Consider the following 18506-nt stretch of genomic DNA (forward strand, 5'->3'; position numbering starts at 1 on the left):
AATTTTTTTTTTTTTACTGTTTGAACCTTTTCTTGGAATTGTTTGAACCTTTTGGTGGTCGACCGGTTGGTCAACCGGCTGAGCAACCAGCTGGTTGACCGGTTGGTCTCCCCCAACGGTCACAAATAGTGTTTTGATGAAATCAGTATTCTGTTCTCAGTTTGATGAATTGTTTGGTGAAATCTCATTTTGATATCGATTTGGTGCAACCGTTGGAGCACCAAACAGTAACTTTTTCACCAAATTTTAAATTTGATGTTAATTTTGATGAACCGTTGGAGATGGTCTAAGCAACTATTATCAAGTGTAAAAGGTCAGTATAGTGAACTACTTTAGATAATGAAAGACTTGTCTTTAAGCATTTATTCGAAAATTTCAAGGAGCCATAGTTGTAGAACTTCAAATAACTTTCTTGCTTTGAGCAAAGGTAAGAGCAACTTTAATACTTTGACAGAATAATCTTTTCATCAGAACGGCATTTGATGAAGGTAATTAAGGATTGCTAAGGCTAGGTTTGGATGATAGTCTTTGTGGGTGGGTTTGGGGGGGGGGGGGAATAGAAAAGTGAAAATAAGAATCTGATTCTCGCACTTTTTATTGAAAATCTCACATTAGAGGAATGTTATCCATTTAAGAGTAAAACATAATAATTGGGCTTACAATATTTAAATTTTTATAATTTTCCCATGGTGGATTCTTAGCGAAACCAAAAGCTTGAATAATATTAACACGGGAATTTTATTACTAGTACTAAGTTCCCATTTCCCTCACGATTCCTGCTATCCAAACATAGCCTAAGAGTAGAACATAATAATTGGGTCCACAATATTTAAATTTTTATAATTTTTTCCATGGTTAAGAAATAATTAACATTTCATGCCTGACAATTTTTTTAAAACTTTTTTTGTCAGGCATTTTTTTAAACTTTAATTACTCCCTCTCTTCTAAAATAATTGTCCTTTTTGAAAAATCTAACTTTTTTTACAGTACAATTATTATATTTTTAAAATATTAATTTTCTAAAATTACTCTTTGATAGTATATTTTTTTTTGAGAATATCAATTGTCATAGTTTTACTTTTTGTTTTATTAATGAATTTAAAAGAATGACAAAATAGTAAATTTATATTATTTTATTCATTGATTTTTTAAAATGAACTAATATTTTGGGACAATAAAAAATAAAATAAAAGACTAATATTTTAAGACGGAGAAAGTATTTTTTAAACCAAACAAATAATTTTAATGCATTTATACAATCTTTTTGATCTAGCAAGTTTTTAACTTTAAGAAACACGATTAAGAAAACACTACTAGCATTTCACATTTTTTCATCTCTCCTAAAAACAACGACAATGCTACGTAGCTAAAAACAATTCCAAATGGATGAAGTTTAACAATCCAAGCTCGTGTTGGACTTGGACCAACTTCATTGCACTTTGGTCATGTTTGATTCACAAAATTAATAGTGAAGTATTAATAATCCTATTAAATTAGTGTGGTATTTACTATTCAATTGGATTAACATCCATTGGATTAATAATCTCACCCCTACCCAATTACTAATAATCCTACAAATTTGTTGGATTAATTATCTATTGGATTAATAATCCTAAACCAAAATGTTAAAACAAACATAGGATAATTGGGTCCACGGATTAATAATCCTAATCCCATGCTCTAATCCACCCAATCAAACATGCCATTTAAGTCCAATTTGAACAAAATTTAAGAGTTAGTTTAAAAATTAATTATTTTAGTTAACTTTTTAATTTTTTACAAAATGACATATAAAAAAGTAGAGAGAGTAATTGATTTTTTAGTAATGATTTTAAGACTCTTTAATTATTTTTTCACTTTCTAAAACCCTCCTAAAATCTGACCAAATTCATTTGAATTTTTAAGGAATAATTTGAAATGAGCTAAATAAATTAATGTTATTTGATTAAAAAAGACAATAAATATGCTAAATAAGTAGGTTGCCAAACAACTTTGAAGGCTTATTTTGGCAATCAATTAAATAATTAAAAAATCAAAATATCAAAGTCAGCTTTTCTCGTTTTTTTTTTTTTCGTAAAAGATTAAAAAATTAATTAAAATAATCAATTTTCAAAACAATTCTAAATAAGTCAAACAATAAAAAATTATTTGTCATCAAATAAAAAAGTTACAACCAAAATATTTTCCACTCACAGTTTTTTTTTTTTTTTTAATAACTTCTCAGACAACCAATTTTTAAAAATATTAAAAAACCAATGCCAAACTCACTCTAAGGTCTCGTTTGGCAAGTAACTTTTTTAGTCAAAAAGTAAAAAAGTCACTAAAAAAATCAAAAAGCCAATAACCCATACAAAAAAATCAAAGATTCTATTTTTCTTTTTACTTTTTGCACATCTTTTCGTAAAAAGTCAAAAAATTATTCCAAACATACTAATTTTTTTTACATCATATTTTAGTCAAAAAATTAAAAAATTACTAAAAAAACCTGTTGCAAACGAGGCCTAAGTTGACTAATATATTACAAATAAACAAATATTCAAAAAGAAATCTGTGTATATTTTTGCTTATTTTAAAGAACTTTTTCATATTTAAAAAAAGTAATTACAACATTTAAAAAAAATTATTAAAAATAAGCAAAGATTCATTTAAAATAATTTCTCAAAAGAAAAATGATTTATTCTTACCACAATCTTTTACAAACACGTTTTTTAATAAAATCTAACCCATAAGAATTTAGTGTTACAGAATAAGTGAATAGGCTCTCATTAATTACAACAAAATAATTTGTGAGAGAATTTTGTAGAGTTTAACTTGATTGTTCTAAAAAATCAAACTAAATTAATTTTTCAAAGGATTTGGTTTCTTTCTAATTGAATTTTTAATTGGATCACATAGTTAAAAATTCTTACTAGTAAAAATCATTAAATAAAAATTTCTTACCAATAAGAATTTATAAAAACAGTTCCGATTTGTAGCCCGAGAGAGTATGGCTTGAGAGTGGCTCGACACCAAAACGACGTCTTTTTTTTTTTTTTTTCCACGTTTTTTCTGAAGATGAAGAAGAATAAGAAGAAGAAGGAGCTGGGTCTAGCTGCTAGGTTCATCAACATCAAAAAAAAAAAAAAAAAAAAAATTTGTTGATCAACATCAACAAATTTTTTTCTGAACAAATTTTTTTTTGTTCGTCAACATCAACAACAAGATCTGGTTCTGAAGATCCATATCTCCATCATCAACAATTTTTTTTTTCCCCCTTCATCTTCAATCCAGATCAACATCATCAACATCTTCATCAACATTTTTTTTTTTTCCCATCATCTTAAAATTTTGAACATCATCATCATCTTCATCCAACAAAAAAAAAAAAATTCCCTTTCATCCTCAAATCCAGATCTACTGGAAAGGGGACTGCCATCACAGATCGATCACCGACATCACCGACCGCCATCACCGATTGCCATCACCGCCGATCACCGACCGCCCCCTTCTCTCTTCCTCTTCTCTTCTCTCTCTCGCCTCCTCTCTTCCTCTTCTCTTCTTCGCCTCCTCTCTTCCTCTTTTCTCCTTCTCTCTCTCTTTTTTGTCTCTCTATTCGAAAAGCAAGAAAAGGAGAAAAAAAAAATTCAAAACAAAAAATGACGTTGTTTTGATTTTCGAGCCAAATTCGAACCTCCGAATTTCGAGTTACGGATCATTTTTCTTATAAAAATATGACTCAATTAATTTTTTTAAAAAAATTCTTACCGTTAAATAATTTTTATGAATAAATTTTTTTTATTCTCATCGATAAAAAAAATTAATTCCCTACACCACGCGCTGTCTCTCTCTCTCTCATCTTCAACTTGTCCAAATTCTCACTATGAAACCCTTGCGATTCAAACCATGAACAACACATCAGGAATGTTCGAGATTGTCCCGTGCACCTTCGCCGGCGACTCCTCCGCCGCCATCGCCGACGAGTGTATAACGGACATGGACGATTCAGTTCGGGCCATCGAATAGCTTCTCAATTACCGATTCAACGACAAGAAGCTCTTGGAGGCAGTTCTAACTCACCCTTCCTACACCGATTCGCCGTCGTACCAGAGGCTCGAGTTCGTTGGTGACGCCGCCTTAGGTCTCGCGATCTCCGATTCCATATTCCTCGCTTACCCTGACCTCCGCCCCGGCCAACTCTCTCTCCTCCGCTCCGCCAATATCAGCACAGAGAAGCTCGCACGCGCCGCCGTAAAACATGGCTTGTACAAGTACGTCCGGCATAATGCTGCCCCTCTTGATGAGAAGGTAGTAGATATAGACGCATATATGTATATATAGAGCTCGTTTGAACAATTGATTATTTTGATTGATTTTTATTTAAACCTTGTGTTCGAGTCGATAGTTCTTGTTTTAACAGTTTATTTGATAGTTGTGAGAAAGAAATTTTTTTTGTAATTTTGATGTAATATTTTATTTTGTTAGTTATTTTTTATTATTTTATTTTTATTAGACTATTTTAATGAAAAAATGGCTAAATATGCTCCAACCATCAAGGAGAGGCAAGTTTTTCAGGGTTTTGCTAAATTTTCAACAATTTATTTTTACTCAAATTTAATGAAATTTTAAAAGATTTGAGGATTGAAGATCGTTTTCTTTTATAAAAAATGATTTAAAAAGATTTGAGGAAAAAAGAGAGTAAGGCCAAGTTTGGCATATTGCAAAAAAATTAAAAAGTCAAAAAGTTATTCAAAAAGTTAACATTATTCACTAAAAGTTAACAATTACGGCTACACAACTGTCAATCTTAATTTTTCTTTATAAATCAATTTTTATAATTTTTTATTACATATTTTTCCATAAAAAAGTCAAAAAATTAACCCAAACATTCATATTTTCTTCCTCAATTTTTTAGTCTAAAAAGACAAAAAGTATACTTATTTAGGGCACCCCAAACAAAGAATTGGACTGTGCCATAGCTGATCAAGTTTTTAACCAAATTTTCACTCAATTTTGATGAAAAAAAAGAGAGCAAGGATTGGAGTTTCTTCAAATTTGATGAAAAAATTGCTGTAACCAATTCCTTCACCAAATTTTGAACAATTTTCTTTTCATTAAAAATGGTTAAAGCAGATTTTTTTGGGTTAAGTTGAAATTTTTCAAAAAGTTGGGATGAAAAAAGAGAGTCAATGAGTGTTCCATATTGTATCAAGCTTTTAACATTTTTTCACTTCATATTTGATGAAATTTGAGTGAAAAAGAGAGAGTAAGGATTGGAGATGCTCTGATGAGTTTATGAAATAAAAAATTGGTTCTTTGATTTTGTGTAGGTGAGGGATTTCACGTTGGCTGTTCAGCAGGAGGCAGATACGGTGGTGCATGGAGGGATGGTAAAAGCGCCAAAGGTTCTTGCTGACATTGTTGAGGCTGTTGCTGCGGCAGTTTATGCTGATCCTCAATTTGATCTGCAAGCTTTTTGGGTGGTGCGTAGTTCTGTAATTTATGGACAATTGTTTCTTTAAATTTGTTAAGAATTCGGATATTTTGGTTTCATGGGGGTCCTGTCGAATTGGAACATGAGTAAATTAGATTTCATTAGATTAAACAACAGCTGTCTATTTCATGTAGATTTCATTAGAATTTTGAAATAAAAAGTTGGACTATAGAAATTTACTAGATTCTTCTATCCTAATTTGGGCAACTGTGGTATCTTAGGCCCCGTTTGTTTTCCGCCATCACAGTCCGGAGTGGACTGTGATGGATGAACAGTGAACTTAGCTAACGTTTGTTTTGTTTGAGATCCTCCGGATTGATAGTCCGTTCGGACTAGGATAGGCCTTGGGCGAGTGGATTGGTAGTCTGGGCAAAGTAGTGGTATTAGGAAAATAGTGTGTCGGCTTATTGAGTGACCAGTCGTTCGCCGGGACATCTAATCGGTAAACCGGTCAATGCAAAAATTTTTTTTTGGACATGTTGGGCATTTTTTTTTGAACATTAATGTTTAATGATTTCATTTTTTTGTTAAGTAAAAATCATAATTTTATTTATTTTATTATTTTATATATAAATAATTTAACAATCCCGACACTAACGACTATTATCAAAACAAATACAATTTTACTAATCTCCTTACTATCAATACCCTCATTATAAATCCCCTCTATTCTTTTTTTAAAAAAAGAATTTTCATGACATATAGGGGTTGTTTGGGATGATCTAAATAAGTGCACTTTTTGACTTTTTATGAAATATGGATTGGGTTTGGGTTGGGTTTGAAATGATGTGTTAGAGAGGTGATGTGACTTAAATAAGATGATGTGACTTAAATAGAATAGTGACTTTTTGACTTTTCCAAACTAGCCCATAGTTTTTTTCATATATTTTAGATCTTTAGAGGTATATTTTAGATCTTTAGCTACAACCACAGCCCGTGACCATGCCTTTTGAATTTTGTCAAAAAGAGGGTAAGCAAGTGTCTATCAAGCACCGGAGAAGAGGGGAGAAGTACATCGCCAGCGTTTACGTGGATGGGGAATTTATTGCCAAGGCGTCCTCTGAGCAGAGGGAAAATGCCAAGTGGCATGCAGGAGGGCAGGTTTGGAGAAGTTGTCTCACTCTAATAGTGAGGACAAAATGAATGTTGACATCTACAGCAGTATGAATGGAACCAATGAGATTGAAGGAGCAAAACAAAAGATGCATGAGATTTGTGGCAAGAAGAGATGGCCAAAACCCACTTACCGGTAAGAATTTGTCTTTACTGAGCTAAATTTCTTCCAACTTCTCATGTGGTTTGGGTGTGAATTTCTAAAATAATGCAACTTTAAAAGTGAAATCATTATGAAATTGTTTGTCTAGGAAAGCATTTTTCCTGTAAGTTGTACATTTAGAAATATTTTAATCGGAGGTTGTTACATGATTGAGAAATGAAGATTTTAATCTATATATGATTTGTTGGCTAGTAATATTTTAATGGGATTATATCAACCATAATAGACACATTACCAACCAAATTATAAATAATTGGACTGGTACTTGGTTCCTCAACCTTGATGTCAGGGGCTGAAGTCTCCCCTTGTTACCATATCTCCATTGGGCTTTGTCTTTTCTGTGTTTAACAAAACAAGCTATTAATGGACTATTATGTGATTGGATTGCTTTCATGTATTAATAGCTTTGAGTATGACTATTCCTAGGTTTATTGTCTGCCTAGTAAGTTGCTATCTTTGAGTATGACTATCTTGAAAATGCTTCAGATGAGTGATCCATTGCTAAGCTTGTTTTGCATTGGTTAAGGGTGTCAATTATAAATGTGTATCTTGATTGCTAGAACTGTGTGTCAAGCTCATGTCTTGTGGAGTTCTTAGAATCATCACAATCTTGGTTGAAAGTACGAAACAGTACTAGCATGTATTGTTCGAAGGTGACCCAAAGACTCATTGCAATACAATAAAACAACGATCAAATTCTTGTGGAAAACGAGTTAGGTTTCATGGATTATTCTTTGAGCTTTATCGGCTGGCCAAGTTGTCATAAAGTATTAAAGAGTCTTTATCGGCTGCCCAAGTTGTCTCAATATCATCAAATTCACAAAATGTTTTTTGGTTTGAAGAGATATTTATTTCCTGAGGTGTGTGAATTGGCTGAGAACTTGCAGCTCAGCTTTATAATCTCTTCTAATATGTTTTTAAAAGTACGAGGGTTCGTGAGTGTTAAAACAAACCATTATAAGAGGATAGTGTAGTGTTACATTTACCTTTCTATTTTTTTTTTTGGGGTTTGAACTAATGTTCATGAATTGATTGTTATATGTTTGGGGTTTTGAAAGGACACAATTTTTGAATACTCTGCATTTTGCCGTCTTTCTCTTGCATGCAATAAAATTTTATTCTTGGTATTATTTTGCCTTTGCTTGCAGGATAGTGAAAGAAGAGGGCCCTTCTCATGAGAGGAAATTATATGTTCAGTTCAGGTTGAAACTGTCCAGTGCGTGCTATTTGCAGAAGGAGATGAGAGGTCCAAAGTTAAAGATGCTGAGAACTCTGCTGCTTCGTCTTTGATTCACGGGTTACAAGAATCCAAATTTATATAAATTCAATCTTTTAATTTTGGATGCACTCCATAGTAGTCTCTGATCTAAGAATATCACTATGCAGATAATGTATAATCTTTCCTAAGTTGGTCATTTAGTTTAGACATGACCAAATATCGGACTAGACCAACTAGTTTATACTGGTTAATTTGTGATTGTCTAATGTGTTTCCATATGCAAGTTAAAGCACAATGTATATGCATCTTCACAGGATCACCACCCACAAAGGCTGGTGCTGTAAAATGTCCTAAAGCACATTTAAGTTACCTTACTGGTACATAAGAGCTATTGCTGTTTTCATTCTAATTTTTGCCTTGTTTTTGTCTTTACATTGCATGATTCTCTGTGAAACTGCTTGGTACGAAACAGGGGGTTGTTGTACCTCGATGGTTGTCAATAGTGTTGTTGAAGCCAAGATTGTTGTTATTCTGAAGCCCGAGGACTGGTTCCTAGAAAGCAGTGAACCCTTTTCATTTGCAGCCCGATTTTTATATCCTCTTAAGGAGATAGGCTGTTGAGTGACCAACCAAGGCCTGAAAATCAGTGTTTCAGTGAAGTGTAGGCAAGATTGGAAATGGAATATGTGATGATAAACAAAGGGAAAATGATTTCATTGAATTCGTGGGATAGGTTTTCCACACCGGATGAGAAGGCTAGGGCTGACATTGTGGGTACAATGACAATCTAGAGGTGATGTTTGGGGATATTTTTTATTTACACAAATTCCAATTTCTCAGTTTATACACTGAAAATTTTTCACACCCTTGGTTTAAAAACCTAGTACCAAACAAAAACGCACGATTACTCACCCAAAAAAAACAAAAACTCATATGAACTACTGAACCAATAGAAATATGGTGTAATGTCCTTAGTCAATTTTCAAAACAATCATAAATAAGTCAAAAAATAAAAAATTATTGGTCATCAAATAAAAAAATTACAACCAAAATATTTTCCACTTACAATTTTTTTCTAATAACTTCTCAGGCAACCGATTTTTAAAATTATTAAAAAACCAATGCCAAACTCACTCGAACTCTAAGGCCCTATTTGATTCCAAAACATAAAGGGTGAGATTGGATATTATATCCTGTGGGTTCACATACCCCATGTTTGTAATTTTTTTCTAAAGAGGATATCTATCTATCTATATAAACAAATGTAGTGGAGTATGAGAATTCTCCAAACTCTTAATACTAAATTCTTATGGATTCTCTCTCTTATGTGTCACTTTTCAAGTCTCCCCTCCCACTTTTCCTAATTTTTAATCATTTGTCAATTATCCAAATCTCAAAAGCTAAAAGGATTATATATATTTAAATAAAATGATAAATATTTAAATATGAACAACAAAGAGGTAGAGATAAAAATATAAAATAAATAAAATAAAAAGATAACTATTCAAATTTCAACTACAAAATAATATAAAGAGTCAAATAAAAGATAAAAATAAATAAATAAAAAATATTACGAGTCAATTAATTATAAAAAAATATTACGAGTCAAATGATTTTTAAAATAAAAAGGTAATTATGTATATATGAATAACAAATAAATATAGATGAAAAAATATACAAAAATAAAAATATAACTATTTAATGAAAATTCAAATAAAAGATAACAAAATATTTAAATAAAAAAAAGAATATGATTGGGATATAAATATTCCAAAAAGATGATAATTTTTTTAACGATCTATATTTATCTTTTGTTATTTTGTTATAGAATTTATATATATTTCAACTTAATCTTTTTAAAGTTTATCTTTAAGTTGAATTTAATATTTTATCTTTCAAAATCATCAATTACTTATCCATACAAATTTTAAACATGATAGAATTCTATATATATCTTTTTGTTTAAACATAATATTTTTAATATAAAAACAAGTTTCTGCAAAAGAAACTATGAACAGAAAATTGGGGGGAAAACAATCGATATTGAGCCATTTCTAACTTGCATGAGTTTTTGCATTTGTAAGAAAGTGAGTTCATATAAATGGATATTATTATTTTTTTTTAATTTTTTTTGGTTACAATCTGTATTTTTCCTTATTTCTTTCTTTTTGTTAATAATGTGTCATTTAATTGAGATTTTATTCTTTTTTTATATTTATAAAAGTACTGCTATTATCAATTTGTAACTCTCACCTATTGATTATTTGTGTTTAATTTTTTTTTGGTATAGATGTTAGATTGAAAATGAAGAACGCATCAAGATTTATTGGATATGGGTTATAATTTAAATGAATTCATCAGTTGATTTTTTATTGTTGATTATCCTATTGAAATAATTCATGATTAAATTTATTTTTAGTAACTCATTTCCTTTGAGAACTAAACCACAAATTTCTTCTTTGTTTAAATTATTTATTTATTTATTTAGATTCAGAGTTTGAGCAAATGGAAGATATCTCATATTTAAAATGTTAATTTTTTTTTTGAATAATTTAAATATTTATATTCTTTATGTTTGTCAATTCAAGTATAATGCATTTTCAAACATTTTTTTTTAAATTTTTTTTTATAATCATTCCAAACCTATTTGTGTTTAATGAATCAATAAAACCAAAAAACAAATAGCATGTAAAATTTTTTAACCACTAACTGAATATAATGGGAATTAAAATTAATTTTATTTTAATTTATTATATTATATGAGATGATTAATGTAATATCTACCATTGATTAAGCAAAATTAGTGTTATTTTTATTTAATATATTAGTCATTTTGATTAATTATAATATGCATTTGTTACTCTACTTTTGGTTGTCTGAAGTAATTCTTAGATAAATTAGCTATTATATATGTGATGATTTACTAATGTATAATACTTTTTTTAAAATTTTCAATAATGTGAAATATTAAATATTTTTAATGATGTGAAGTAAGATTTATATACACAAACCAAATAAAAATATTAAGAAATATAAACAAATAGCAAATTTTTTTTTAGTAATTATTAACTTTCTAAAATCCTGTGCATCGCACGGATGACCACTAGTAATATACTATGAGATTGTATATCTCCCAAAAGTAGAGGATATACAATACCACCACCCCCCATTATATCATATCCCCTTGGTTGGGATATGATTTAAAAAGTCCAATTTACCCTTTTGTCTATATAACATAATATAATTTAATATATTTTTTGAATTTAATATAATATAATTATTGAATTTAATTTAATATAAATATTATTGAATTGAATTTAATATAATATAATATTATTTAATATAATATAATATAATTTAATACAAATTTTGAATTTAATATAATATAATATTATTGAATTTAATTTAATATGATATAATTTAATATAAAATTTTGAATTTAATATAATATAATTTAATATAAAATTTGAATTTAATATAATATAATATTATGAGGGCAATCTTGGAAATTATTTGTTTTTATCCCACAATATATTTTGTAAAATACATGGATAACATATATCAAATCTTATATATCAAGTCAACAAACATGAATTGGGGGATATATTATTCAATATTTATATCCTATTCATTATATATCCTGACTAAATCCCACATCATATTATATCCAGTGAAACAAACAGGGCCTAAGTTGACTAATATATTACAAATAAACAAATATTGAAAAAGGAATCTGTGTATATTTTTGCTTATTTTAAAGAACTTTTTCATATTTAAAAAAAAATAATTACAAAATTTAAAAAAATTATTAAAAATAAACAAATATTCATTTAAAACAATTTCTCAAAAGGAAAATGATCTATTCCTACAAGAGTCTTTTACAAAAGCTTCCTTTTATAGATTCTGACTGGTAAGAGTTTAGTATTACAGAATAAGTAAGTGGTGTTGTGGAAAATTAATAAAATATTGATTTTTTGGCTTCTTTTGGTGACTTTTTGGTTTTTTTGTGTCAAAAAAGTTGATTTTTTAGGATTTTTTTGTATAAAAAAATTAAAAAGTCAAAAAACTGACTTTTTATTAAAGTTTCCAAAACACCCCTAAATAGACTCTTAGGCCTCGTTTGTTTTCAGAGATAGAATGGAGGGGATTAATAGTGAGGGGATTGTTAGTGAGGGGATTAATAGTGAGGGGATTGATAGTGAGGAGATTAATAGTGAGGAATTGTTAAATTATTTTTATATAAAATAATAAAACAAATAAAAAAATATAAAAAATTAAACATTATATTTAAAAAAAATTCCCAATATATAAAAAATTAAAAAATTAAAAAAATTTCTAATCCCCTCACTATTTTTTTAATACCATCTCTACCTCCTCCTTACCAATCCCCCTTCCTCCTCCTTACTAATACCAAGGGATTACTAATCCCTTCCTTATCTCTCAAAACAAACACCCCATTCTCAATCCCCTCCTCACTACCAAACCCAATCCCCTCCTTATAACTCCAAACAAACAGGGCCTTATCGGTTAGAGAGCAGTGATTTATGAGAGATTTTTTGTAAAATATAGCACGATTGTTCTCAAAAATCAAACTAAATTAATTTTTCAAAGAATTTGATTTCTCTCTAATTGAATTTTTACGTGGACCAAAATAGTTGAAATTTCTTACTAATAAAAATCATTAAATAAAAGTTTCTTACCGATAAAAACTTATAAAAATATGACTCAATTAAATTGTTTTAAAAATTTGTATTGGACCATTGGTTAATAATTTTTACCGAATAAAAATTTTTTGATTCTTATATTGTTTGACAGAGTTTTAAAATTATGATTTGAGAATAGAGTTATATTTTGAGTTTGTGAGTTTTGTAATTATGATTTGAGTGTGAAAAATTTATTTAGTTATGAGTTTTGAAAAAAATTTTGAATTGAGTTTTGGAGGAAGTTTTGAGTTTTTAAAATTAAAAAGTTATTTGATTAAAAAACTTACAACTCATAACCAAACACACAACTGTTCAAAACTCATATAAAAATTTTAAAAATTTTGAAAATATTTTTTATTTAAAATATAAAAAATAACAAGTGAAAAAAATGATAAAAAATTTAAAAAATTCCGGTCATATTTTTTATTTGAAATATAAAAAATATAAAGTAAAAAAAAAAAAAACTGTCCTAATCAACTGACGAACAATCAGCCGAACATTCAGGAGATGTACAAAAGAATGACCGATTAGACTGAGTTTTCAAATAGGAAAATGTTTGAGGGCCACAATTTTTGTGACCACAATGGCTCCAAACTGCTAAAACGACATCGTTTTGGGTGCAAAATATGCCAAAACGACGTCGTTTTGACAGTTTTGAGCTATTGTGACCACAAAAATTGTGACCCTCTAGCATCGTTGTTTCAAATATCGCATTGGAATCCACTTTTTAAAAATCGAAACCAAACACCGCAAGCATAACCAAACACATTCTCCCAATTGAAAGTTTAACAGAAGCATTCTCTTTTCAAAAATGGAACCAAGTTATTCCAAATTCATTGTTTACGCAACCATGACACCTGACTACATGTAACCAGAATTACTTCCCCACACCGCGCGCTCTCTCTCTCTCTCTGTGTCTCATATTCAACTTCTCCAAATTCTCTCTCTAAAACCCTTGCGATTCAAACCATGAACGACACATCAGGAATGTTCGAGATTGTTCCGTGCACATTCGCCAGCGACTCCTCCGCCGCCATCGCCGACGAGTGTATAACGAACATGGACGACTCAGTTCGAGCGATCGAATAGCTTCTCAACTACAGATTCAACGACAAGAAGCTTTTGGAGGAAGCTCTGACTCACCCTTCCTACACCGATTCGCCGTCGTACCAGAGGCTTGAGTTCATCGGCGACACCGCCTTAGGAATCGCGATCTCCAATTTCATCTTCCGTGCTTACCCTGGTCTCCAATTTTAGTTGTAGGATATTATTGGAGGAAAAAATTTTTGTGTTTGAGAAGATAGTTAGATTTTTTTGTAGTTGGATGTGATATTTGTGAGTGAAAAAGTGAAATGATTATAAGGTTTGATGTGATATTTTGTTTGGATTTGTTTTTTTTTTTATTTTGTAAAGCATTTGTTTTGTAGCAAAGAAAACAAACAAACAAAAAAAAACTTAAAAACTAAGTTCCCAAACACCTCCATAATCAATGTAAATGTTAATATGTCAATGTTCACACTGTCAATATGAACATTCACACATCAATGTAAATATTCATATTGTAAAATATGAATGTTCACATCACTAAATTGCTAACCGTTTAAAAAATATTTGTAATGATAGAAATGTAATAAAATACTTTAAATATGAAAATTAGGATTCGGAAAATCAAATGTTCAAATAATATGACTTATTGGAATATAAAAATATCTTATAGACTAATTGGAATACAAATATTTGAAAAATGATTTTCTAGTAAATTTCCCTTAATTATTTTAATTGATTTTTTTATTATTTAAACCTCGCTTAAAAAATGTTGTGTTCGAGTTGATAGTTTTTTTTTTTACTAGTTTATTTGATAGTTGTGAGAATTTTTTTTTAATAATTTTAATGTAATATTTTATCTTATTAGTTATTTTAATCTATTTTATTTTTATTAGACTATTTTAGCCAAAACTCTCCCCTATGTTTATCAATTTTATCTAAATTATGCACCAACCATCAAGGAGAGGCAAATTTTTTAGAGTTTTGCTAAATTTTCAATAATTTATTGTTACTTAAATTTGATGAAATTTTAAAAGATTTAAGGATTGAAGATGGTTTTTGATAATGCAATACAGTCAAAGGAAGATGGTTTGGATTGATCCACGTGTTCTATGGGTTTGCTGGCCTTCGCCTTCTTGATACGTGCCTGCAAAAGGTCCGATGGGAAGGTACCAAGACTAGATTGGTTTCTCCTCGTGGATGCTCCGAAAATTAAGTTAGACAGGAGTTGATTGGAAGAAAGTGAATAGAGAGTAATCGAGAGAGAGAGTGATTGTCTAACGTGTTTCCACGTAAGTTAAAACACAATGTATATGCATCTTCACGGGATCAACACCCACAAAGGCTGGTGCTATAAAATTAGTCTGTAAAATTATATACCAATTATATGGGATGTCCTAAAGCCCATTTAAGTTACCTTATTGGTACATAATAGCTAATTGCTGTTTTCGTTCTAATTTTTGCCTTGTTTTTATCTTTACATTGTACGATTCTCTGTGAAACTGCTTGGAATGAAACAGGTGGTGGTTGTACCTCGATGGTTGTCTGTGGTGTTGTTGAAGGCAAGATTGTTGTGATTCTGATGCTCGAGGACTGGTTCCTGGAAAGCACTGAACCCTTCCCATTTGCAGCCGGATTTTTATATCCTTACAAGGAGATAGGTTGTTGAGTGACCAACCAAGGCCTGAAAATTAGTGTTTCAGTGTAGGCAAGATTGGAAGTGGAATATGTGATGATGAACAAAGGGAAAATGATTTCGTTGAATTCGTGGAATAGGTTTTCCACACCGGATGAGAAGGCTAGGGCTGAGACATTGTTGGTACAATGACAATTTATAGGTGATGTTTGGAGAGATTTTTTATTTACACAAATTTCAATTTTTTAGTTTATACACTTGAAATTTTTCACACCCTTTGTCTGAAAACCTAGTACCAAACAAAAACTCATGATTAGATATGAACTACTGAACCAATAGAAATATGTTGTGTACTAACGTCCTTGATCATTTTGTTTGATCTAATTGTAATAAAATTTGTATTTATTATGTGTCAACAAAAAGAGAATGATGTTTGAAAATAGAATGATTTATTTCCCTGAAATATCCTTGGTACTGATAAAAAATTTTAAAATTTAAAAAAATTATTTACAAATCCAAACTAAACATCTATATACAGAGGATTATGGCGAAGCATTCAACTTGCTCTATGAACTCATATATGTTTTTAAAATATATGTTTCCTCAATCATTGTAATATTTTAACATTCTAACTTTGTCAGGCTAATCACTCAACAAATAGAAATGATAACACCATCAAACTATCATAAAGTATAGAGATGGGGAACTTCTGGGGTTTCCAAATCATTTTTAAATATCAAACACCGCATAAATTCAATAAACCTTGAAAATAAATTTATACACAGAAAAGCAAAGGAAGCAAGAGTTGCAACCAATACTAGAATATAGCACCTGCTGTTACCACAATTGAAAAGCCCGAGAGCCTTTTGAAGATTTGGTAATTGAGAAGCAATAACTGCACCATCCCTTAACTGGATCCTTTCATGAGGTATGCTACTATACATCCTAATATAGCACCTGCTGTTACCTGCAACAATTTCGATGAAAAAAAAAAACAGTTTTCATATGGACATGAAGAAATTCTTAGAGGATTTTCATTTTTGTAAAAAGAAGAAAAATTCAGCCACGGACACAATAAATAATGATCATCATAATTATTCTTTTGTATGTAAGCAACGATTATTAAGTGTATAATGTCCGCATATTGAACTACTTTAGATAATGAAAGTCTTGTCTTTAAGCATTTATTCAAAAATTTCAAGAAGCCATAGTTGTAGAACTTCAAATAATTTTCTTGCTTTGAACAAAGGTAAGAGCAACTTTAATACTTTCACAGAATAATCTTTTCATCAGAATGGCATTTGATGAAGGTAATAATCTCTTAGAGCATCTCCAACGGTGAACTTCTGTTTTCACCAAATCTGAGTAAAAAATGACTCATTTCACCAAATCTGATATCACTAGCTCCAACAGTGCATCAAATCCCGTGGGGCAACCGGTGGGTCGACTAGTAAGTGTAAATTTTTTTTTTTTTTTTTACCCTTTTGAATTGTTTGAACCCACCTTTGTGAACCGGGGAAAGGGGCGACCAGTTGGTCGACCGGCCGGTCGACCGGTCAGCTAATTTTTATTTTTTTTTTGTTTCCCTCCATTTTTGTTCCCAATTCTTTTTCCTATTTCTGTTTCCCTCCATTACATATATTTCTGGCATATGGATTATGTTCCCATATAAACCCATTATCCATATGCCAGACAACTCCACACAACTGATACGATCATAGTTTAAACAAAACAGAACATAATGAATGCCTTCAAATTCAAATCCATGATATTGACTTCATTTTCATCCTCTTCTTCTTCCTCTTCCTCTAATGATGAGTCTGATGATGATGAATATATCGTCACACTTTTAGGAGCTTATGAGCAGAATAATACTAGTATGCTTCAGATTCTTAAGTCAAGTGATAGTTCAAAGAAAATAGGTGGCTCTGTTGTAGGTCATAGATATATACACAGAGATAGAAGGTAGGGTCATGACAGATTGTTTGCAGATTATTTTGCTGCAAATCCAGTGTATTCACCTACAATATTTCGGAGATGTTTTCGAATGCGTCGTCCTTTGTATCTACGCATTTTGAATGCAATCCAAGCACACAATTCATATTTTGTTCAAAAACAAGATGCAGCTTATGTACTTGGATTATCTCCCCTACAAAAAATGACTTCAGCGATGAGAATATTATCATATGGTGTCGCAGCAGATGCAGTTGATGATTACATTCGTATTTGTTTAAGACACTTTTCACCTAATGTCATAAAAAGTAACTTGCACCTATCTAGTTTAGTGACATTTTTTATAAAATGCCATTGCTACTAAAGTTTAGTGGCATTTGTTAATAAATGTCACTAAAACAATATCTTGTGTCATTCTTTTATAAAATTTCATAAAATTGATGCGACATTTCTTCATTGAAATGCCACTAGTGCCTTATATGTTTGTGGTTCTGTGGCATTTTTCTAAAATGGGTCATCAAATATTATTTTTGTGACATTTTCTAAGAACATGCCACTATACCACTAGTGTAATGCCACTAAAATGTGTTTTTGTTGTAGTGTTGTGACACTTGTTTATTGAAATGTCACTAGAGCCTTTTATGTTTGTCGTTTTCTGACATTTTTCAAAAACGTGCCACTAAATATTATTTTTATGGCATTTTCTAAAAAGATGTCACTAGTATATTGTCACTAAAGTGTGGTTTTGTTATAGTTTTGTGACACTTGTTCATTGAAATGTCACTAGAGCCTTTTATGTTTGTCGTTTTGTGGCATTTTTAAAAAACGTGCCACTAAAAATCATTTTTGTGGCATTTTCTAAAAATATGCCACTAGTGTAGTGCCACTAAAGTATGTTTTTGTTGTAGTGACTGCAATTCAAAGTTTGCAACAATTTTGTAATTCAGTGATTGAAATTTTTGGAGAAGAATATCTGAGATTTCCGACGCCAACTGACATTGCTAGATTACTTGCTATTGGGGAGGTTCGGGGATTTCCTGGCATATTGGAAAGTTTAGATTGCATGCATTGGGAGTGGAAAAATTGTCCAAAGGCATGGCAAGGTCAATATGTAGGCCATCAAAAAAAGCCAACCATTATTCTTGAAGCAGCAGCATCTTATGACTTATGGATTTGACATGCATTTTTTGGAATGCCTGGCTCAC

The 18506-nt window shown here is 30.4% G+C and overlaps 1 pseudogene across 1 annotated transcript; it reads left to right on the forward strand.

Annotated features, from left to right (window-relative positions):
• Positions 1-3795: 3795 nt before the first annotated feature.
• Positions 3796-8368, forward strand: LOC114263194 (ribonuclease 3-like protein 2; annotated as a pseudogene). The gene is made up of 4 exons (XR_014336611.1): positions 3796-4284; positions 5307-5459; positions 6344-6719; positions 7895-8368. The product of XR_014336611.1 is annotated as a ribonuclease 3-like protein 2 (transcript).
• The last annotated feature ends 10138 nt before the right edge of the window (positions 8369-18506 follow it).

The sequence above is a fragment of the Camellia sinensis genome, chromosome 7 (genome assembly GCF_055761805.1).
Source record: "Camellia sinensis isolate YWXY chromosome 7, ASM5576180v1, whole genome shotgun sequence".
Taxonomy (NCBI): Eukaryota; Viridiplantae; Streptophyta; class Magnoliopsida; order Ericales; family Theaceae; genus Camellia; species Camellia sinensis.